Genomic DNA, 18,405 nt, shown 5'->3' on the forward strand with positions numbered 1-18,405 from the left:
TCTCTCCCTTTACTCCACCCACAAAAAGGTGAGAACTCCTGGGCTTGGATAGTTTTTCCATACTCTGCTCTGGGGCTGAGTTCCCAACTTTGTCCTTTTTGCATAGTAATGGACTATAATTCACGATGGCGTTCACACCTTAGGTCCTTCAGGCCAGAGTTGTCTGGCCCCTGGATTCCAAGCAGAACTGACCTTTGATTCCCTCCTTCTCAGAGATTTCTCTCAGGATAAAGAATCCTAGCTCTTTCCCTTGAATTCTGCCAGCAAACACACAACACCAAGTAACAATTTAAGGAATTCCTAGGCAATCCTTTTTTCCCCCCTTAAACAACCTTCCAGCGGCCGGAGGGGGAGAAGTGGCTACTCCGGGGCCCCATCCCCACCCCACCCCCAGTCTGGGAGTCCCACTCTGGCAGCTATCAGCGTGCATGGTGACCCTGGATGAAGCCTCCGCCATCCCCTCATTATTTTCCTCCTCCTTCTCCTCCACTACCGCCCCCTCTTCTTCCTCCTCCTCCTGGGTGGGATGGATCCCTTCCCCACAGCTGCCTCCTCTTGGGTACCGTCGCGCCCCCCCCCCCATCTCCCACCCTTGTGCTTGGCCCCAGTGCTTTGTCCCCTCCCGGAGCCGGTCCTGTAGCCTCCGCTGCCGCCTCATTCATCCTTGTGCATCATAGGCGGCACAGGTTCTGAGATACCCAACCAAACAGTCTGCCCAAAAGCCATTCACGACAGGAGCTGGAACATAGCATCAGGTCCTCAACTGAACGCACAATTAGAAGGCTGTCTTTCACAGGCACAGTCCACAAAAAGACACGCTAGGATTTGGAACTTCGTCCAAAGGGCTATGGGACTGTTCATACCCTTTGACCCCCTGGTACCACTGCTAGGTCTGTATCCCAAAGAGATCATAGAGGAGGGGAAAAGCCCCACATGGACAAAAATATTTGTAGCTGCCCTTTTTGTGGTGGCAAGGAATTGGAAATAGAGGGGCTGCCCATCACTTGGAGAATGGCTGAACAAGACGTGGTATATGAATGTAATGTAATTCTATTGTGCTGTAAGAAACAATGAACAGGGGCAGCCAGGTGGCGCTGTGGATAGAGCACGGGCCCTGGAGTCAGGAGTACCTGAGTTCAAAACCGGCCTCAGACACTTAACACTTATTAGCTGTGTGACCCTGGGCAAGTCACTTAACCCCAATTGCCTTACTAAAAAAAAAAAAAAGAAAGAAAGAAAGAAGAAACAATGAACAGGCGGATTTCAGAGAAACCTGGAAGGACTTGCATGAACTGATGATGAATGAGATGAGCAGAACTGGAAGATCATTGTACACAGTATCATCAACATTATGTGTTGATCAACTGTGATAGACTTGATTCTTCTCAGCAATAAAACCGTACAAGATAATTCCAAAGGACTCATGATGGAAAAGGCTCTCCAAATCCAGAAAGAAAAAAAAAACCAACCTGTGGAATATGGATGCAGATTGAACCATACTATTTCTTTTGGTTTTGGTGCTGTTGTTTTTCTTTTTTGAGGTTTTTCCTTTTTGCTCTGATTCTTCTCTTATAACATGACTAATGCAGAAATATGTTTAATGTTATTGTACATATATAACCTATATCAGATTACTTGCTGTCTTGGGGAGGGAGGGAAAAAAATTTGAAACTAGAAATCTTATAAAAACAAATGTTGAAAACTATCTCTAGTGGGGCACCTAGGTGGCACAGTGGATAGAGAACTGGCCCTGGATTCAGGAGGACCCAAGTTTAAATCTGGCCTTGGACACTTGACACTTACTAGCTGTGTGACCTTGGGCAAGTCACTTAACCCTCATTGCCAGCAAAAATTTTTAAAAAGAGAGAAAAAAGAAAAGAAAACTATCTCTACTTGTAACTGGAAAATAACATACTTTCATAATTTATAAAAAAAAGAATAAATGAATTTGGGGGGGGGCGATGAGGGTTAAGTGACTTGCCCAGGGTCACACAGCTAGTAAGTGTTAAGTGTCTGAGGTCAAATTTGAACTCAGGTACTCCTGAATCCAGGGCCGGTGCTTTATCCACTGCGCCACCTAGCTGCCCCATAAATGAATTTTAAAATGGGAAAACAATCCTATGAAAACAAATGTTGAAAACTATCCTTACATGTAACTGGAAAATAATAAAATACTTTTATTAAAAAAAAAAAAGACCTTATAGGGCCATAGTTGCCCCCCATGCAGGATAATATACTAACTGTGGGTCTTATGTTGCTCATGATTACAAAAGAGTGGATCCATCTCTTCTTACCCTGAAAATATTCATCCTTGGGCCTTCCCATCATGTGACTCTATCCTGATGTGCACTTTCTAGTGCCAGTGTATATGTTTGTATATGTGTATGTGTGTGTGTGTGTGTGTGTGTGTGTATGTATGGATATATGTGTGTATAAAAAAAAACACACCTCTGTATGACCTCCTTATTGACCAAAAGATTTATGGAGAGCTATGGAAGACAGGAATGGTTGAGAGCATGTCTCTGCAGACAGATGAAGATGAACAACAATATTGAAATGAATTTGCCTTAAAGCCATGGAAATCCAGAAGGATAGTCTGCCATTATACCTGTATTGGTTGGAAATTTGAGTGAGTCCAAAGAACAGGAATTCAGAAAAAAGTTTCAAAATCCTCTTTTCATTTGTTGGTTTGACATTATCATTCCTCAAAGTGTTAGGAGTGCTCGAGCTGCTAAAGTTGGGGTCCCTAGTCAGTGAGCCACACACATGGTTAGTGAGCCACTGCCATCATCAGCAGGGACTGGGGATCACAGGGGTTCCTTGTCTGGAAGTATCTCTTCAGAATGCCTGCAACGTTCTTCTCATGATTTTTGTCCAGCGGGTTCCTAGTCTGTTTCCTCAACAGATCTGTCTCCATGGGTGGCATTTGAAAAGCCAGGGGTGGGGGGCAGCTAGGTGGTGCAGTGGATAAAGCACCAGCCCTGGATTCAGGAGGACCTGAGTTCAAATCCAGCCTCAGACACTTGACACTTATTAGCTGTGTGACCCTGGGCAAGTCACTTAACCCCATTCCCTTAAACATCCAGGGCCATCTCCAGGCATCCTGATATATAGCTTGCCCCTGGACCCAGATGGCTCTGGAGGAGAGAGTAAAGTTGGTGACCTTCCATAGCCCTCTCACACTTAAATCCAATTCCCTAAAAGTCATGATATCACTGTGATATCATAGTCCTATTCAGGAATGAAGGACAAACAACAACAACAATTCCTGGGGCAGATAAAGAGAGATCCAGGAATATTTTGTTCATTGGGGAAGGCAAGGAGAAAAACAAGGAAGAAGAGGCCTTTCAAAGGTTTTGTTTGGGAAACTGCTGATGAGAGATCTGTCTATGGCATTGTAAAATGCTTTCATAACCCAGAAAAATGCCCACTTTGTTTAGAGGTGGACTTTGATGATAGCCACCTTGTGAATTCCGGAGAAAGAAGTCATTTCCAAATGTGCAGCCTGCTAGGGTCTTTACATGCTCAGGTAATGTGGAGTTTTTCACCTTTCTGCTGACTGAATCCTCAGATGCTCACTTCCCACTCTGTCTTAGTCCCCACCTCCACTTCCCAGTAGTGTTTGCCTGAGGTGAGGGTCTGGGACCCCAGTACCATAAGAGCACAGAGAAATCTTTCTTTGTTGTCTGGCAGGTCCTGGGGAACGTCTCCATATTTGACACTCTTCAGATCTTTAGATATGATGAGATGAGGTTGGGCTGTTTCAGGATCCAGAATTATATCCCTGTAGAAGCTCATGAGCATTTCTCTCAAGCCAATGATGGGAATGATGATCCATTCAAGAGAAGCAACCTCTGATTTTTGAGGTAGCAGTTTCTCATTTTTTTTCCAAGGTGACTTATATCTTGGAGCATTTCTTTTTTTTCTTTTAAATAGTTTTTTCCAGCTATATGTGAAGACAATTTTTAGCATTGATTTAAAAATTTTTTTTTTTGGTGAGGCAATTGGGTTAAGTGACTTGCCCAGGGTCACACTGCTAGTAAGTGTTAAGTGTCTGAGGCTGGATTTGAACTCAGGTACTCCTGATTCCAGGGCCCGTGCTCTATCCACTGCGCCATCTAGCTGCCAGCATTGATTTTTACAAGATTTTGAGCACCAAATTTTTCTCACTCCCTCCACTCCTCTCTTCCTAAGATGGTAGGCAATTTGATATAGGTTATGTATGTACAATTATGTAAAATACATTTCTATATTAGGTATAGTTGTGAAAGAAGAAACAGATCAAAAGAAAAAACATGAAAAAATTAAAGTAAGTTTAAAAAGTATGCTCCGATCTGCATTCAGAGTCCTTAAGTTCTTTGCCTGGTTGTGGATAGCATTTTTCATCATGAGTCCTTTGTACTTGTCTTGCATCACTGTGTTACTGAGAAGAGTTAAATCATTCATAGTTGATCATCACACAATGTTGCTTATACTATGTACAATGTTTTCCTGGTTCTGCTCATTTAACTTCCCATTAGTTCATACAAGTCCTCCCATGTTATTCTGAAATCTGCCTGCTCATCATTTCTTATTGCACAATAGTATTCCATTATATTCACACACCACAACGTGCTCTGTCATTCCCTAATTGATGGGCATCCCCTCAATTTCTGATATTTTGCCACAATGAAAAGGGCTGCTATAAATATTTTTTCATATGTAGGCCCTTTTCCCTTTTTTATGATCTCTTTGGGATACACACTTAGTAGAGCTATTGCTAGATCAAATTGTATGCACAGTTTGGGCATAGTTCCAAATTGCTCTCCAGAATAGTTGGATCAGTTCAAAACTCCACCAACAGTGCATTAAATGTCCCAATTTTCCACATCCTCTCGAACATTTATTATTTTCCTTTTCTCTCATATCAGCCAATCTGATAGATGTGAGGTGATACCTCAGAGTTGTTTTAATTTGCATTTCTCTAATCAAAAGTGATTTAAAGGGGACAGCCAGATGGCACAGTGGATAGAGCACTGGCCCTGGATTCAGGAAGACCTGAGTCCAAATCTGGCCTCAGACTTACTAGCTGTGTGACCCTGGGCAAGTCATTTAACCCCAATCGCCCTGCAAAACAAAACAAAAGTGATTTAAAGCTCTTCTTCATGTGACTATAGATGGCTTTGATTTTTTCATCTGAAAACTGCTTGTTTACATCCAATGACCATTTATTAATTGAAGAATGACATCTATTCTTATAAATTGACTCCATTTTCTATATTTTTAATAAATGAGGCCTTTATCAGAAAAACTTGCTGTAAAAATTGTGATTTCAGATGCTTTTTGGGAGAGACACAAGGAAAAGACTTCGGAAACTCCAGACATGTAGGGGAATCCACTCCCTTAGCATGTCTCTGACTTCCAGCTTGCTTCCCTAGAAATTTAAGACTTTCTCTTGGGTAAGATGGGCCTTCTTTCTTGGTCTGACCTGAGATCTCATCTCCCTCCCAGCTAAAAAACTCATTCACTCATTTTTTTTCCTATGTTCTATTGTGTAGCATTCAAGTCAATAAGCATTGACTGTTGTTGTTTGTCCTTTATTCTTAAAAAGGACCATGATATCAGGGTGATGTCATGACTTTCAGTAAATTGGATTTAAGTGAGGGAGAGCTCTGCAAGGTCACCAACTTCACTCTCATCTCCAGAGCCATCTGGATCCAGTGACAAGATAATATCAGGACAACTGGAGATGGTTCTGGAAGTTTTAAAAAGATATTTGGGGTTAAGTGACTTGCCCAGGGTCACACATCTAGTAAGTGTCTGAGGTGAGATTTGAACTCAGGTCTTCCCAACTTCAGGTCCAGTGCTTTACCTACTTCATTACCTAACTGCCCCAGATCAGTAACCACACCATCATGGTTGTAGAGGATGTTAAGATCTTTCTTGTATAGTTCTTCTGTGTATTCTTACCATCTAATCTCTTCTACTTTTTTTTTTAAGTCCCTATCATTTTTGCCTTTTATCATACTCATTTTTGCATAAAACATTCCCTTTGTCATGATTGGAGTGACAGAAGCAAATCCCTTTTGAAGAGTGATGGGATGAAAGAAGATGGATAATAGAATAAATATCATGGGGAAGGGAATAGGATGGAAGGGAAAAAGTTAACAATAGTAATCATGAAAAAGAGAAAAGGGGGGGAAATTGTACAAGAAATATTTATAGCAACTCTTGGTGGAGGCTAAGAATTGAGAATCAAGGGAATGTCCATCAATTGAGGAATGATGGGAAAAGCTGTGTTATATGATTGTAGTAGAATGGACTTGTGCTACAGGAAATGACAAACAGGATGATCCCAAAAAAACCTTGAAAGACTAATGAACATCGATGTATAGTGAAGTGAGCAGAGCTGAGAGGACATTGTGCATAGTGACAGCAGTATTGTTCAATGAGCAATTGTGAATGACTTAACTACTCTCAGCAGTGCCATGATCCGAGACAATCCCAAGGAACTAATGAGGAAGCTTACTATGCACCCCTATAGAAAGAACTGATAAAAAGAATACTTCTGGATTGTACATATATAACCTGATTGAGATCTTGTGGAGGGGGGGAGGAAAGGGAGGGAGGGAGGGAGAAAAATGTGGAACTCTAAATCTTATAAAAATGAATGTTGAAAACTACCCTTAAATGTAAATGGAAAATAAAATAAATGTTTGTTGCAAAAAAAAAAAAAAGAAAACTTTCTTATCTCTCCTTGCTATTCTCTGGAATACCGCATTCAGTTGAGTATAGCTTTCCCTTTTTCCCTTACCTTTAGCTTTCTTTCCTCAACTATTTCTAGAGCCTCATCAGACAGACATTTTGCTTCCTTGATCTTCATTTTCTTTGGAATGTTTTTTGTTGCTTCCTCCTGTATAATATCTCGAACTTCTTCTCCCCCTCAAAAGTGACCAGGGAAACAATCTTCCCCCCCCCCCCGCAACTTCCCCAAAACATACCTCTAGAACCAGCAATATTTGAGGGTATAGATATATCTAAATCTTGCCTGATATCCCTTTTGGAGATAGGCAGAACAAGGAGCAAGCATGAACCATGAGCTTTCTGCTCCTCCCAGGGAGAAAATCACAATTTCCTTTGGAAAGGGTTTATAAATGTATCTATACATGCTATCTATAGGCATGTATACATTTAAAGAACTCATTTGGATATGTATGTCTTACATGGTGACTCACAATTGGTGGATGTGAACTGATGAATATCTAGCAAAGGAGACTTTGTTGGAGTTACAATCAGAAAGGAAGGAGGAGAACCTCTTCCTGCCTCAGTTTCCTAATATGTAAAATGGGAATAACTTCCCAGGTTGGGAGCATTTTCACCTCAGAAATCCCATATTTATAAAGTGATTTGCAAACTTTAAAGTACTCTATAAATGGTAGTAATTATCATTATCACCATCATGATGATTATTCTTTTTTTTTTTTTTGTGGGGCAATGGGGGTTAAGTGACTTGCCCAGGGTCACACAGCTAGTAAGTGTCAAATGTCTGAGGCCGAATTTGAACTCAGGTACTCCTGAATCGAGGACTGGTACTTTATCCACTGTGCCACCTAGCTGCCCCATGATGATTATTCTGATTGCACATTTTCTCCATCACTACTTTCTATTCAATCTTGTCTGTACAATCAAGAAAACAGGGACAGCTAGGTGGTGCAGTGGACAAAGCACCAGCCCTGGATTCAGGAGGACCTGAATTCAAATCCGGCCTGAGACACTTGACACTTACTAGCTGTGTGACCCTGGACAAGTCACTTAACCCTTATTGCCCTGAAAAAAAAAAACAATCAAGAAAACAGTAAATCAAGCCTGGATTTGTAGCATTTGCTGATTTCTGAAGTATAAAATGCTCACAATGAAAATTGAACAATCAGCTGTCCAGAGCTGATTTTAATTGGCTCCAGCACACCTCTGGACAAGATGCCACCTGAAAAGTGGAAGGGAGAGACTCTTCAGAAGCAGTAAAAGTCTACTGAATCATCATTTCTTACTGCTCAATGACCAGCAAAGGTTTTGTTACATAATTCCCCAAACACCAAGAATGGAATTGCTTATGGCTGACTGGAAACAGCAGGGAAGCTCTCCGCCTTGTCTGTGCAACTTCCAGTTAGTGCAACATTGTAGATTTCTGAGAATTTAATCTTATATCACAGCATAATATTAAAGCCATTAACATTCTTTTCTTTTTCTTTTCTTTTCTTTTTTTTTTTTTTTGCAGGGCAATGAGGATCACACAGCTAATAAGTGTCAAGTGTCTGAGGCCGAATTTTAACTCAGGTCCTCCTGACTCCAGGGCCTGTGCTTTATCCACTGCACCAACTAGCTGCCCTGGCCATTAACATTCCTGATGAACTTTTTAATTGAGTCTGTTAGGTTTTCTAAATAGACAATTGGGTTATTTGCAAATAACTACATTTCCACCATTCTACCCAGAGTTCTAACTTCCTAACTATTTCTAACTTTCTAGGTAGATTTCTATTTTTTCTAGATATTATAAGGAGTTTGAGACATGATTGCACTGAGGCAGGTACTGTGCTAAGTGGTTAAAAAGGAAGACAGAAAGGAAGCGTGCTCATTTGCAAGAATATTTCCTCCCAAATCAAAGGAATGCTCATCAATTGGGGAATGGCTCAACAAGCTGTGGTATATGATAGTGATAGAATATTACTGTTCTATACAAAATGACAAGCAGGATGATTTCAAAAAAGCCTGGAAAGACTTGTATGATGAGGGGCAGCTAGGTGGTGTAGTGGATAGAGCACCGGCCCTGGAGTCAGGAGTACCTGAGTTCAAATCCGGCCTCAGACACTTGACACTTACTAGCTGTGTGACCCTGGGCAAGTCACTTAACCCCAATTGCCTCACTTAAAAAAAAAAAAAGACTTATATGATGATTTCAGAAAGACCTGGAAAGACTTATTTGAACTGATATATATTGAAGTGAGTAGAACCAGAACATTGTGTCCAGTGACAGCAATATTGTTTCATGAAGAACTAACTGTGAATGACTTAGCTGTTCTCAACAATACAATGATCCAAGACAATCCCAAAGGACTATTAATGAAACATACTATCGGGGCAGCTAGTTACTGCAGTGGATAGAGCACCAGCCCTGGATTCAGGAGGACCTGAGTTCAGGTCCAGCCTCACTCAGATACTTGACACTTAACTAGCTATGTGACCCTGGGCAAGTCACTTAACCCTCATTGCCCTGAAAAAAAGGAAAAAAAGAAAAAAGAAAGAAACATATTATCCACCTCCAAAGAAAGAACTGATACTGATTAAACAGACCAAAGCATAGTATTTTTCACTTTCATTTTTTCTTTTATTCAAGTTTTCTTATACAAAATTACTAATATGGTAATGTTTTACATAATTGCATATGTAAAACCTCTCTCTGATTGCTTACTGCCTCAGAAGGGGAAGAGGAGGAAGGGAAGGAGGGATAAAATTTGGAACTCAAAACTTTAAATAAAAATGTTTATTATTGTGTTGTTGTTGTTGTTGTTGTTTTTTGGTGAGGCAATTGGGGTTAAGTGACTTGCCCAGGGTCACACGGCTAGTAAGTGTCAAGTGTCTGAGGCCAGATTTTAACTCAGGTCCTCCTGACTCCAGGGCTGGTGCTCTATCCACTGTGCCACCTAGCTGCCCCTGGAGATTATGTTTAAAGAAAAATTATTATTACTAACATTGTACTTTGTATTTAGGCACCAGTCTGCCAGCAAGTTTTATTTAATTTATCATTAATCAGCATGAAAGCTATTTCTAGAGTGAAAAGAGAAATTGAAACTAACATAGATCACATGCCTTCCAACATGACTCTCAGTCCCAAGATTCCCATTAACATACATAGGAATAGGATAAGAAGAAGATATCTTAAAATATGGCCTGGGTTAACATTCTGTAATCTCATTCTCTAATGGAATACTCCCCTCAATCCTAGAGTTAAACAAAAGGGTCTCCTCCCTCCAAAGATATCATGAACCTTTCTCAATGCAGAAGAGTGAGTCATAGTAACAGGGAGACAATGCTTTGAACTAGACCAGAGTTATTCTATCTTAAGGCATCACCTTTAAGCTATTTTCCCTTAAGAAAAGCCATTTTGTCCCTTACCTATCACCCACCTCTCCAAGGGCCTTTTCCAAGGATTTAGAAAGGGTTTTGAAGGAAAATATTGTATTTTCAGTTTTACTAAATTAGGTTCTTAATATGGTTTTATATTGTTATATATTTTATAAAGTATTAATCTAACTCCAATCTCTACCAGAATATTTTCCAGTTTTCCTAGAAATTTTTACCAAATAGGTAGTCCTTGTTTATCTTTATCTAGGTCGTCTTGCTGATCTAATCTATTCCTTTGTTCAACTTTACTGTATTATTTTAAAGTCCCAGCTTTATGGCCTTTTGGTGATCTCTATCTCATAGTAAAGTTTGAAACCTAGCCCTGTTAAACCTCTTCCATTAAACTTCTTGTCCATTATTTCCCATGAGATACTTAAACTTTTATTCTTCCAGATAAATTTTGTCTAGATCTATAAAATAATCACTTGGTACTTTAATTGACATGGCACCAAATCTATAAATTTATCTAAATAATATCATGATTTTTTGGTACTCTGGCTCAAAACCCACCAAAAACAATAAATATAGGTCCATTTTAAAAAAGTCTTCCTTTATGTCTATAAAAAAAGTATTTTATAATTTTATTCCTATAAGTTGAGAATATGTCTTGGAAGGACTCCAAGATACTTTATATATTCTGTAGTGTGATGAAATAATGAGATTTAGCAGATACTCAAAGACCCACCTGGAGATTAATCTAGACTGATTGAATCAAGTAAGAGTGATTAACTGCTGATTAGCCTACTTCAAGTTAACTGGATTGTAATCACACCTTGAGAACACCTTCAGAACCAATGGATTTGGATGATGCCAACCAATCAGCTTGAAGCAGTGTGTAAGGACCACCTCTGTTCCAGACCTATAAAAAGCTTCCACAATGAGTTTGCTGGAGAGAGTTCATGATTGAAGCAGGCTTGTGGCAGAGGACTTAAGGAAGAACCAGACCAGGCTGGAACTCTAGGCTAAATAGGCTTTTTTCTTAACTTTCTGAACTCCATGGAAATATCTGTATGCTTTAATAAATGTTTAATGCCCAAGGACTGGTGCTAAAGCTTCTAATTTAAGGCGACCACAATTTAGATTTTAAACATCACAGTAGTTAATTTAAGTTGCATTTTTCTATCTCTTTTTGTTGGTAATATGGAAAATAATTTCAATTAATTCAATTAATTTTTAGTTGTATCTTAGTGGTTCTCTAGGTAGACTATCATATCATATGCAAATAGCAATAACTGTGTTTGCTCTTTGCCTGTGTTTATTCCCTTATTTTTTCTTGCTTTATTGCTATAGTTGGATTTTCTAGAAAAATGTTAAATAATAATAAGGAGGGGGCAGCTAGGTGGTGCAGTGGATAAAGCAAATCCCTGGATTCAGGAGGACCTGAGTTCAAATCTAGCCTCAGTCACTTGACACTTACTAGCTGTATGACCCTGGGCAAGTCACATAACCCTCATTGTCCCATCGATGATGATGATGATGATGATGATAATAATAATAATAATAATAATAATAATAATAATAATAGTAAGGATCTTTGTTTTATCCCTAATCTTTTTGGAAAGATCTCAAGTGTTTTTCTATTACAAATAATATTATGTCTTGGTTTTCAATAGATACTGTTGACCATTTTGATATGTTGAAAACTTTTTTTATATATACTGATATAATCATGTGATTTTCTTTTGCAATTATGATATGTAACATTCATAGTTTTCCTAATGTTGAATTCATTCTTCATTCCTGGTATAAATCCAACCTCTTGTTGGTAATACTGGATAAGTTTGTGAATATGTTGCTATACCTTCAGTAGTCATTTGAAAGATTAGCCTCATTTCCTTTCTATGATTTATCTCCCTGGCTTGTGTAACAGAACCATATTTGTTTGGTAGGACACCTTCTTTCTCTATTTTTGCAAACAATTCATGTAGTATTATACATTGTTAGTTTTCCTTGGACTATTTCATAGAATTCACTTATAAATCCATCGGCGTCTAGGGTTTTTTTCTTCTGAAAGTTCATATATGGAATATTATTGAATACTATTGTGCTATAAGAAATGATGAGCAGGCAGATTTCAGAAAAATCTGGAAAGACTTAAGTGGACTGATGCTAAGTGAAGTGAGCAGAACAGGAGAACATTGTACACAGTGACAGCAATGTTGTGTGATGATCAGCTGGGGTAGACTTGGTTCTTCTCAGCAATACAATGATCTAAGACAATTCCAAGGGATTCATGATGGAAAATGCTCTCCACATCCAGAAAAAGAACTGTGGGATCTGAATGCAGATTGAACCATACTATTTTTAGTTTTTGTGCTTAAAATTTTTTTTGAGGTTTTTCTCTTTTATTCTGATTCTTCTTGACTAATATGGAAATATATTTAATGTTATTATACTTATATAATCTATATCATAGTGGTTGCAGTCTTGGGAATGGGGGAGGGGGGGAGAAAAATTTGGAACTCAAAATCTTATAAAAATTAATGTTGAGGGGCAGCTAGGTGGCACAGTGGATAAAGCACTGGCCCTGGATTCAGGAGTACCTGAGTTCAAATCCGGCTTCAAACACTTGACACTTACTGTGTGACTCTAGGCAAGTCACTTAACCCTCATTGGCCCGCCAAAAAAAAATGTTGAAAACTATCTTTACATGTAGCTGGAAAAAATAAAATACTACTAAGACAAAAAAAAAAAAAGAAAGTTCATATATGGCTTTTTCAATTTCTTTTTCTGAAATTGGGTGCCTTAAATTATTTTTTAATCTGTTAATATGAGTATTTTATATTTTTGTAAGTGTTCATTTCATTTAATTTATCAGTTTTGTTGCTATATTATTGGGCAAAATAGGGGTTTTTTTGTTGTTTTTTTGCAGGGCAATGAGGGTTAAATTACTTATCCAGGGTCACACAGCTAGTAAGTGTCAAGTGTCTGAGGTCGGATTTGATTTCAGGTCCTTCTGAATCCAGGGCTGGTGCTTTATCCAATATGCCACCTAGCTGCCCCAGGCAAAATAGCTTTTAATGATTTTCTTTATTTCCTGTTGATCAGTTTAAAATTCTTCCTTTTCTATTTATTTTGATATTATATTTGTTTTTCTTTTTAAATCAAATTAGCTAATGCTTTGTCTATTTCATTAGTCTTTTCAGTAAACAAACTTTACATTTTATTCGTTAGTTCAATGGTTTTATTTTTTATCTCTCCTTTCATTTTCAGAATTTCAATTTTGAGATTTAGTTGGCTTTTTTTTTTTTTTGGTGAGGCAATTGGGGTTAAGTGACTTGCCCAGGGTCACACAGTTAGTAAGTGTTAAGTGTCTGAGGCTGGATTTGAACTCAGGTACTCCTGAATCCAGGGCTGGTACTCCATCCACTGTGTCACCTAGCTGCCCCCGAGTTGGATTTTTAATATACTTCTTTTCTAGGTTTTTTTGAAGTCACATATCTAATTCATTTATCTCTTCTTTCTCCCGTACTGGTGAAAATGTTTAGAAATATACATTTCCTAAGAAGAAAGGAAGGTAAGAAATAAACATTTATTAAGGGCCTACTTTACCAGTCAACTTGCTGCTCAGTTACATGAATACACTGATCTCCATTAGTCTCCATTCTCACTCCTCTTTAATTTTCACCTGTCATACTCATTGATCCCAAACATACCCATCATTTTACACATTCCTTTATCTTTCACAAATGTACACACTCCAGTTATTGCCTTGATATTTTGATATAGTCTGAATATGTTTAAATATTAACAAAGGAAATATTTTTGTAAATCTTAAAGTAATGTTATACAATAATATATAATAAAATAATAATTATTATATAAATTTTAGTTATATTATTCTTATATATCACCTAGTCTATCAATGGGCAAATCCCAGAACTTTGATTCTGAGTATCAACCCATCAAGTATTTATTAGGCATCTCCTATGTTCCAGGCACTGGTTATCTTCAAAGGATTTGGGACTGTAGTTTTAATACTCAACATTAGGCAGCATGTGAAATCCTTGCCTGAGTACATGACTATATTGTCACTTTTAATGAAGACTTAGGGGCATCCTGCCCCATTCTACCCAAGGGGGTTTGGGGTTATCCTTGTTTAGCTGAATGATAGACATGATCATCAGAAGAGGGGGTGAACCTTGTCCCTGGGGAATGGGGCTGAGATGAGTTTGATAAAAGGAATCTGAGCCCTGATGCCATGAAGTAAGGAGACATCTGGCACAAGCAGGCTTCTCAGATTTGGTGCTACCAAGCACATTGTGATCTTTTTTCCCATCAGGAGAGGTTCCTGATTGGAAAAGAGGAGCAAGTAGAGAAGCAACTAAAAGTGAGGAAATAGCCACAAGAGGGCAGACGAGGGCTTTAATTTGTAAGAATTTCCCAGGTTTGGTTTCTGAAGTGATAAAAGTGGAAGACTTTTTATCTGTACAAACCAAAGCAATAGAAGTAAAGACCCCAGCTCAGAGAGAAGATCTGAGAATTATATGAACAAACAAAGAGTCTGGGCACCATATTACAGGAAATCATACAAGAAAAATTTCCCAGAAATAATCAATACAAAAATATGGACGAAAGATGTAGATCTATATAGCAAGTTTAAAAAATGACATCCTAAGGACAGCTAGGTGGCACAGTAGATAAAGCACTGGCCTTGGATTCAAAAGGACCTTAGTTCAAATCCAACCTCAGACACTTGACACTTACTAGCTGTGTGACCCTGGGCAAGTCACTTAACCCTCATTGCCCAGCCCCCCCCCCCAAATGACATCCTAAATAAAGAATAGGTCAAAAGTCTAATAAAAGCCTGGTACCACACTTGGCTTGGGCCTCAGACATGGCTCCTGCACGGGGAAAGACTGGTACCACCAGCAAGGGCCTAATACTGCTGTGATCATGGCCTGTGACTCCAGACTGGGCATCAAAAAGACCAGGCTTCAGTTGCCAGGCCCGACACAGAACTGAATGCATACTGCCTGGTACCTTTGAGGTGTGCCTCATTCCTTCCAGTCTTCCCCTTCTCTCCCCCCATCATATTTACATATCTTAGGATATAGTTAGTGCCTCATGTGAGTTATTTCAGTCTCTGGCAAATCAGATCTCTGGCCTGTTCCCCAACTGCTATAGTGGCCTAGTATTTAAACAATGAACATCACAGTCAGTGCTGCCCTCTATTATCATAGGACCACAAACTAATTTGTACCTCTGGCTAGCAAATTTGCACTTCCTATTCCCCTAATCCTAGTGAATCAGCCCTTCCTGGATTTCCTGCTACTTCTCCATGTATTTTCATCCCCATCCAGCTCAATTGAACCACTCACTCACTACTAGTCCATTTTCCCTTTTGGCCTCTCTTTCTATTGTGTGTTATGTCCAATTGTTAGCAAACTTCCTATAATTCTCTATCTCATTTTCCCCCACATATTTTCCATCTCCTTGTGCTCAAAGAAACCTGTTTTGTTCTAGAAAACAATGAATCACTGGCTACTCTCTCCAATGCTGGCTGTTCATTCTCTCGTGTTATCTGATCCACTAGGCCAACAAGGAGAGTTAGAATATTCTCTACTCATTACTGCTTCTGAACCCTCCCTCTGCCTATTCACTTATAAACCTCTCCTCCTTTGAGGTCCATCCTCACTTGATCCATCTATATCACTCAGTTCTTTTTATAATTTGTCAGCCTCCAGGTCACTCTTCTCCTTGTGATGTTTAAAATCTGTATGATAGCATTATCTGCCCCCCCCCCCCGCCGCCCCCCCCACCCCAGTGTGGGAGGGGAGAACTAAGTTTACTGATAAATTTGGCAACAGTTTAGGCTTTTAAGCATTTATTAAAGTATTTTAGGAGTTAGCAAAGAGAGAGAGAAAGTCACCTTCACCTAGCTATCCATGCTTCCAAAGACAATATGTGAAGCCCTGAAAGTTAGGAGATCTGTCTACTCTGCCTGCCCCTGCCACCACATGCCATTCCCAAATGAAAAAGAATGATCCTCAGTCTGTTCCAGTGGAAGCTTCCTTTGGGACCTGAAGAGGGGTGGTCCCCACATACAGCTCCAAGCTAATTGGCTGGTCCATTGATTGACAAAACTTACAGGTAGTCTATGAATAAACATAACTTCTGGATGCCAGGCAGTTTCCAGGTGCTAATCACATGCTTTCTTTTCAGGGGGTGTTGCTCTGGTTCTCACAATGTCTTTCTCAGCAGAGGGCTGGCACCCTGATTCTCACACTCCCCCCTGTGTTTCATAAAGAAGCATTGTTTCCCTACATGAAGCAATAACATTACAGATATTTATGACTAACAAAGTAAAGGGAATGAAAAAGGAGAGAAGAGGGGGCAGCTAGGTGGCGCAGTGGATAAAGCACCAGCCCTGGATTCAGGAGGACCTGAGTTCAAATCCAGCCTCAGACACTTGACACTTACTAGCTGTGTGATCCTGGGCAAGTCACTTAATCCTCATTGCCCTGAAAACAAACGAACAAACAAAAAAAAAAAGAAAAAGGAGAGAAGAAATTGAGCCACACATTAACAGAGGCTCAAGGGGGAACTCCCCTTTAACAGGTGAACATTACAAACAGAGAAAAACTAAAGGGGGCACTCTTCTTTAGTAAGTGGACATTATAAACCATGTATGCAATGAGGAAAAGGAAAACAGGAAAATGTCCATTTAAGTCTTTGGAAGTCTTTTCTCAGATGATTCTTGGGATGTCCTCTGGGTATAGTTATAGAGTGAAAGTCTTTTAGGTGTGGATGCTGATGATCAATTAACAAGCCTCAACTGTAGAGTTTCAGGTGTGATTGTAAGGTTTCTCAGGTGTTTCAGATACTGGTAATCAGATGGAAAGTTTCCTACAAAATTGATCTTAACATAACTTTAAATAGCTTTGCCAATAACCAAATCAAACAATGAGTCTTCTCAAAAACATGTCTAAGGAAATTCAGAATCTTTTAGAAATTTTACAATTATTATCCAGTTGTTACACGTGGAACATATAATAAAAACAATAATTGAAACATTATCTAAAACTTAATATTACTATGTCCCCACCTCAAAGAACTCCATGTCTGGTTCATAGTCTTCCTGTCCAACTCAACTCTTAGTCTTATACTTCTCCATTTCAGTATACACGTCGATGTCCCTTCAAATACCCTTCAAAGATGATGTCCCTTCAATCTCTTCAACAGATTTACTCCTATAAGTCTCTCAGGATATAGCATGACCATAACTATGCCACTTCCATAACTGTGAACACAGAAACTGTTCTTTACAGTCAATATTTCCTCTTCTTCCTCCTTCCATCTACCTTACTCCTTCTAAGACAATTCTGTACTCTTCATCCTCTGATCTCTAGGCCCTTCATCTCTTCTTATCTTCTTTTAGATCACCCTCAATTTAGCCTCACTATCCTTTCTTCAAAGTTATGACTCAATAGGTGACAAATTCTCCTCAATTCATTATCTTGTTTCCTTGTCCTATGGATATTCGTGCCAATTCTGTCAATTCTTTTTGTTTGTTTGTTTTTGTTTTTTGGTGAGGCAATTGGGGTTAAATGACTTGCCCAGGGTCACACAGTGTGGTAAAAAGTACGCCAGTTTCTGAATGACCACCTTGAGGAACGGCCGTGCATCTGCTAGGCACTCCAATTCCGGTGTGCGAGCTTAAAAGGCAAGGAGAGAACAGAAGTAGGGTCTTTTTTCCGCTCTCCTCGTCTGCTGGTTGCGCTGCACACACAGACGCTGACTCAGGTTCGACTCGGCCCGGTTCTTCGTAATAGCACGTGCTTGACGCATCTCTCAACCTCAGAGATGGCCTTGGGTCTTTGGTGAGTTATATATAGGTTTTTGGTGAGTTATATATGGAATATAGACTAAGCTTAGATCTAAGACTATTTGTTTGTATTTCTTCTTTCCTATCTCTCTAATCAACACCACCTTGTAATTTCCAAACAATAAAGGCTCTAACTGAAGATCAGAGGCTTCTTCCACTTACTGGTCTGGGAGATAAATAAGGCAAAGGTTAAAGGGGAGTTTAATGGTCTTGTATCCAATTTTAAATCTCACAACAGCTAATAAGTGTCAAAGGTCTGAGGCTGGATTTGAACTCAGGTCCTTCTGAATCCAGGGCCAGTGCTCTATCCACTGTGCCACCTAGCTGCCTCTCTGTCAGTTCTTAATCTCCTATAATTTTTATTCTCTGGTCATTTTACCAAGCTGCTAAACTTGGCTAGCAGATCCTCTACAAACTGA

The 18,405-nt window shown here is 39.3% G+C and overlaps 1 pseudogene; it reads left to right on the plus strand.

Moving 5' to 3' along the window:
• The first annotated feature begins 125 nt into the window (after positions 1–125).
• Positions 126–2,757, plus strand: LOC122750871 (annotated as a pseudogene).
• The last annotated feature ends 15,648 nt before the right edge of the window (positions 2,758–18,405 follow it).

The sequence above is a fragment of the Dromiciops gliroides genome, chromosome 1 (assembly GCF_019393635.1).
Source record: "Dromiciops gliroides isolate mDroGli1 chromosome 1, mDroGli1.pri, whole genome shotgun sequence".
NCBI lineage: Eukaryota > Metazoa > Chordata > Mammalia > Microbiotheria > Microbiotheriidae > Dromiciops > Dromiciops gliroides.